Consider the following 6,000-nt stretch of genomic DNA (forward strand, 5'->3'; position numbering starts at 1 on the left):
ACCACCAATGCCCCTCTCCTCACCTATTTTGAGTCATCATCCACATATCAGAGAGAACATTCAGTCTTTGATTTTGGGGATTGGCTTATTTCACTTAGCATAACAACCTCCAGTTCCATCCATTTACTGGCAAATACCATAATTTCATTCTTCTTCTTTTTTTTTAAATTTATTTTTTAGTTGTAGTTGGACTCAATATCTTTATTTGTTTATTTTTATGTGGTGCTGAGGATCGAACCCAGGCCCTTGCACGTGCTAGGCAAGCGCTCTACTGCTGAGTCACAACCACAGCCCAATTTCATTCTTATTTAAGGCTGAATAATATTCATATATATATATATATATATATATATATATATATATATCATATTTTCTTTATCCATTTATCTGTTAAAGAGCACCTATGTTGGATCCATAGATTAGCTATTGTGAATTGAGCTGCTATGAACATTGATATGGCTGCATCACTATAGTATGCTGAATTTAAGTCCTTTGGGTATAAACTGAGGAGTGGGATAACTGGGTCAAATGATGGTTCCGTTTCAAGTTTTCTGAGGAATCCGCATACTGCTTTTCCCAGTGGTTTCACCAATTTTTAGTCCCACCAGCAATGTATGAATGTACCCCTCTCCCCACATCCTCGCCAACATTGTTATCTGTCTTCTTGATAATTGCCATTCTGACTGGAAAGAGATAAAATCTCAGTGTAGTTTTAATTTGCATTTCTGTAATTGCTAGTGATTTTTGAACATTTTTCATATATTTGTTGACCATTCGTATTTCTTCTTCTGTGAAGTGTCTGTTCAGTTCTTTTGCACATTAAATCTGTATTCCATTGAACTCAAGCAAATTCTTCATCTCAACTTTTAAGAAAGGTATAATTCAAACACTTAATTATGTACTTCAAGTAATGTTAAAACCTAATTCTTACAGTCTTTGGAATAAACAACAAATTGTTTATAGCTTCATAAAAATGCAATCCTAATTTTTTATCATTTTTTACTTGTGCAAGAAACATAAATATAACTTCACTGTATCTAATTAACAAAGTTGCAACTTTATTCTTTAAAAATTAAGCTACAAAACCCATCATAGGGGGTGGGGCTGTGACTCAGAGGTAGCTCACTTGCGTGACGTGTGTGAGGCTCTGGGTTCGATTCTCAGCACCACATATAAGTAAATAAAATAAAGGTCTATCAGCAACTAAAAAAAAAATTAGAAAACCCATCATAAACTTCATCACAACTTAAAAATATGAAATAAGATCTAATTTTATCTATTGAAATAGTGAGAATTTTCCTTCCTACCAATACACAATTCCTCACTGAAAACCGAGAATCTTATTTTCAACCTGCTTTGACATTCTTCTCTAATAATTATATATAATATTTTGCCTTCATAAAACTATATATGATACTTTTCAAAGTATATTCACCATACTATGAGCCCTGAAAGATAAGAATTGCTCAATCCTCTCAATATCCTTAGTGTTTCACACAATATCAAATATAAGCTCAATTTATATTTGATGGATGACAAATAACAGAAAAACTGTGGATCTAAAACAGCCCAAATAAGATATGATTGACATCTACAAAAGGAAGGCTCATGATAGCTAACTAAATAATAGTAGAAGATAAAAGGGGGCGGGTTATTCTAAATATCATAGACAAACAATCAGTAACCTGGGGCTTCAGGAAGTTGTCTTTCCAAGCAAATGGCCGTGATAACTGCTGGAGGAGTCTGGACCTCTTCAGCCTCTCTACAAAGTGGAAGATGGTCTTTCACTGAAAAACATAGCTGGGAATTAGAAGACCTAGACCTCTGGCTCCAACAAGTCAGTGGGGTAAGGAGGCAGAAGAATAGTAAATAAGTACTTAACTTCTATTTATGGCAAGCTCTAGGAGTCACAAAAACATGTAAGGTACAGGCACCCAGTTCTAAGCCCAGCAGACTTTCTATCATATCATCCTTCCTTCAGACTTGCCCTAATACATACCAGATCAGGGAACTGCATATTCAAGTGTCTAGGGTCAGGTAATATAAATGCTATGTAATGCAACTGAAGGTAACATAAATGAGTATGATTAGTTGTAAAACAATAGGGGATCATGGAGACTATGTCAAATGGAGAATGTATACCCTGTCTTGGTTCCAAAGTGTTGCTACTATGTAGAAATGTTGCCCCAATTTTGCCCAGATTTTCCAGTTTTTCAAGACAGAATGTAAATCCATATTTTAATGTAAAAAGTACCAATATTTAGGCATTTCTATGGCTTAGAAGTTTCTTTTGATTTTCAATTTGTGGTTCCATTATCTAAATGAATGGAACACAGTGAGAAAATGGAAAGGGACAAAGGGGAGACCCAATTTGATCAGAAAAAGAAAGACAGAATCAAAGAGGAAGAAAGGATAGGAAAGGAGCACAGAGAGGAGGGCGGGAGCAAATCTCACCAACCTCAAAACCTACCTATGGAGTCCCACCCAATTTACTTATCTTCTAATTTGAGAACAAAGAGGAAGACATGTCTGGAAGAAAAAAAAGGAGGAATAAAGAATCTGTTGAACTGTTGAGCACTTACTAGATGAAAGCTACTACATCAGATGCTTTCCAAGATGCTTTCATTGAGATATGACAATACAAGCGGAAAAAAATCCTTTGCAAGCAGAAAAGACTAAAAAATACTAACAGAAGTGTCAGATTATGAGAACACCTTTTTATGTTCTGCATAATTTTTTTAGGAGGGAGGGAGGGAGGGAGGGGGAGAGAGAGAGAGAGAGAGAGAGAGAGAGAGAGAGAGAGAGAAATGAATCTTTTTTTTTTTTTTTTTTTTTTGTAGATGAACACAACACAATGCCTTTTTTTTTTTAATGTGGTGCTGAGAATCGAACCCAGGTCCCGCCCGTGTTAAGCGAGCGCTCTACCGCTGAGCCACAATCCCAGCCCCATGTTATGCATAATTTTTAACCATAAGTATAATATAGTTGTATTAACTTTATAACACAAGTAATAACTACGAGTTAAGGTAAATTTCTGGGTTAAAATCTGCCTACCCTAGGGCTGGGGCTGTAGCTCAGTGGTAGAGCACCTGCCTTGCATGCGTGAGACCCTGGGTTCAATCCCCAGCATCACATAAAAATAAAGATATTGTGACCATCTACAACTTAAAAAAATATATATGTGGTGTGTGTGTGTGTGTGTATGTATGTATACATATATATGTATATATGTATATGTATGTATATATGTATGTATGTGTGTGTATGTGTATATATATATATATATATATATATATATATATATATATATATATATATAAAATCTGCCTACCCTAGAATGTACAAAATATACACAAGTGTTGGAGCATTTGCTTAGCATGCACAAGCCCTGGGTTCAATCCACAGCACACTCATACATATACACACACATATACACACACAAGTACAGGACCATAAATTAAGTCAAACTATACATTGAATATTTATGTAAAAGAATAAAATATAACAATTTCAAATATGTGTAATATGTAACTATGCAATTAGAAAATCAGAAGAGAGAGCATGAAAGAAACTTCATAGGTGATATGAACTACAGATTGAATAAATAAGAAAAGAAATACGTGAAATTGTTAAGAAATGTTTGTAAGTCATTCTCCCTCTGAATTATAAACTACCAAGATTTTTTTGTGTGTATGATTTTTTGTGTGTGGTGTACAAAATTATAAAATATGCTAAAAGTTCTCTTTTCTGCAAAAACTTTTAGACAACTGCCCATCTCCTATATACAACTCTCATGTTTATTTTTATTAAAACATTTTTTTAGTTGTTGATGGACATTTATTGTATTTATTTGTATGGTGCTGAGAATCAAACCCAGTGCTTCACACACGCTAGGCCCCTCTCATGTATATTTGAATATTTTTTTTTTATTCCAGGGCTTTTCAAAATAACAGCTTAATTTTTTTAATGAACAAAGTATATTATTCCATGCCACTTTGGTTGTAAGCAATCTCAATCTCCAATCTTCCAAACATACATATTTAGTTTTCGTTTTATTCATGAGTAAAACCTTAACCTATATACTTCAAGTGAAATTTTAGGGGAAAAATACTGTTCAAAAACCTAGATAATGCATTCCTTTGTTGGTGCTAAATATAGTCATCTCAAGATGACATACATTTTGACAATGATCTGCCTTACATGTCAAATTTTCAAAAATAGCACAGATTCTCATTTTAAAGTGAGCAGGAAAAATTGCTACTCACTATTTTAATTGAAAATGATTTGAAAGTGAAAATTGCCAATTAAAACTGGATTACATCAGTAACCATAAAAAGGAAAACTGAATTTAAAATAATTTTGTTGTGGTTTTTGCTTAGGGCTCTTTAAGTGAGTTGTTGGCAGGTAGAATAAAGAATTGCACACTATTTTTAAAAATTATTCATGGAAGCATCACCAAAATATAAAATACCTTCAGAAATAGGTGCTAATAGCTGTGAGGAAGAAGAAGCTTAAACCAGTTACATCAGTAATCAGAGTTCATTTATACAAAATATACCTTCCTCTAAAAACCCTTTCCTTCATTTGATTACACTTTTTTTTTTCTTAGCAATACTCTAAAACTCAAAAGAACTTCAGAGATATCTATGTTTCAAGTTTCCTTATGGCAACAATTTAACCCATAAAAGGATTTTAGGGGTGCAAATTATGCGGTCCACTCAATAATGTGTGACTAAGTTGGTATAAATACTTAAAATTATTTAATCAGACTATCCACCACATACTTATGTTATGACTGGAAGACCAGTGGGCCCGTATTATATGAACTCATTAACAAAATTTAGCTGATGAATGATGTTCTCATGGCTTTGGTCAGATAACTAACTTCTTTCTATGGTTTTTATGGTTCTTTTCTCCACCTGCCTCTTTCTCAAGGACAGACATTTTGTTAGGACATATCCTCATGCTATTTTTACCGTCTTATCTCTCTCTCCCAACTCTTTGTTCACGTTGTAGCCTTTAATAAATATAAAATAAATATCTTGAAGTCATTGCAATAACCAACTAAACACTCAATTTGATTACTTTTCTTGCAAATGTCAATAATAATAAATCTTTAGTATTTATAGAACGTTTCCAGTTCACAAAGACCAGTTGGCATTGTCAAATGCATATATAGACAAGGGACTTCTCAAGAGGTTACTACATTCTTCTCTTCAACTTTGAGCTCTACTTGCTTCATCCCCAGCATCCCACGTCGGGTAGACTTAAAAAAAAAAAAAAAAAACCACCATCCCCCACCAACAACAAAAAAACAGTTTTGGAGATGGTAGGCTGTTAAATCACATATTTCATTCCCAGCCTCCACAGGGGCCGATCAGGAATGATTCTGAAATAATGGCACTGCTGGTGGAGACGTAGACCTCTGGAGCGCGTGGCGAGGGATCACAGTGAACTTTACCCTCTCGGACCCCAAAGGGACAAGCAAGGGGACAGGCACCCACTCTTTTCCTGCAGTAGTACAGGAACGCATCCAAAACACAACCGATAAGGCAAGGCAGAGAAGCAGCAAGGGAGGGGAGCAGGGAATCGCAATCAGAAGCCAGAGGCAGGAACACCGAGATGGCGAGGCCAACCCGAGCCCACAGGACGCAGCCCCGAGGGTCGCAGCCTTCGGGCCGGAAACCGAAGCCTACTTACAGCTGGATGGAACCCGGTGCGCTCTAGTGCTGCAGCGGAGCCGGCCAGGAGCCTGGGCGTCCTGAGCGCCTCTTTGCTGTCGCTGCTTCCACAAGCGCCAGGGGACCCGACACCTCGGTCTTCGCCACCCCCATTCCACGTTACCCCAAACCCTCTTACCCTTCAGGAACTGGTGACAAGCTTAGGTCCTCTTTGAGCGCAGAGAGATTGTGCGCGTCCGGCGCTTGAGTGTGGGTAGGGGTCTGGGAGTTCTGACCGCAGCCACTGCTGCTCCAGTCGCTGGGAGCCCTCTGGCTGCCG

At 36.7% G+C, this 6,000-nt stretch overlaps 1 protein-coding gene across 1 annotated transcript in view; it reads right to left on the reverse strand.

Annotated features, from left to right (window-relative positions):
- Positions 1 to 6,000, reverse strand: part of NEXN (nexilin F-actin binding protein) — a 52,900-nt gene extending 46,900 nt beyond the window's left edge. The window contains exon 1 of the mRNA XM_081307696.1: positions 5,860 to 6,000. The gene's annotated coding sequence lies outside the window, so the exon portion shown is untranslated. The remainder of the gene's footprint in view (positions 1 to 5,859) is intronic.

The sequence above is a fragment of the Spermophilus citellus genome, assembly GCF_964194105.1.
Source record: "Spermophilus citellus genome assembly, chromosome: 9".
Taxonomy (NCBI): Eukaryota; Metazoa; Chordata; class Mammalia; order Rodentia; family Sciuridae; genus Spermophilus; species Spermophilus citellus.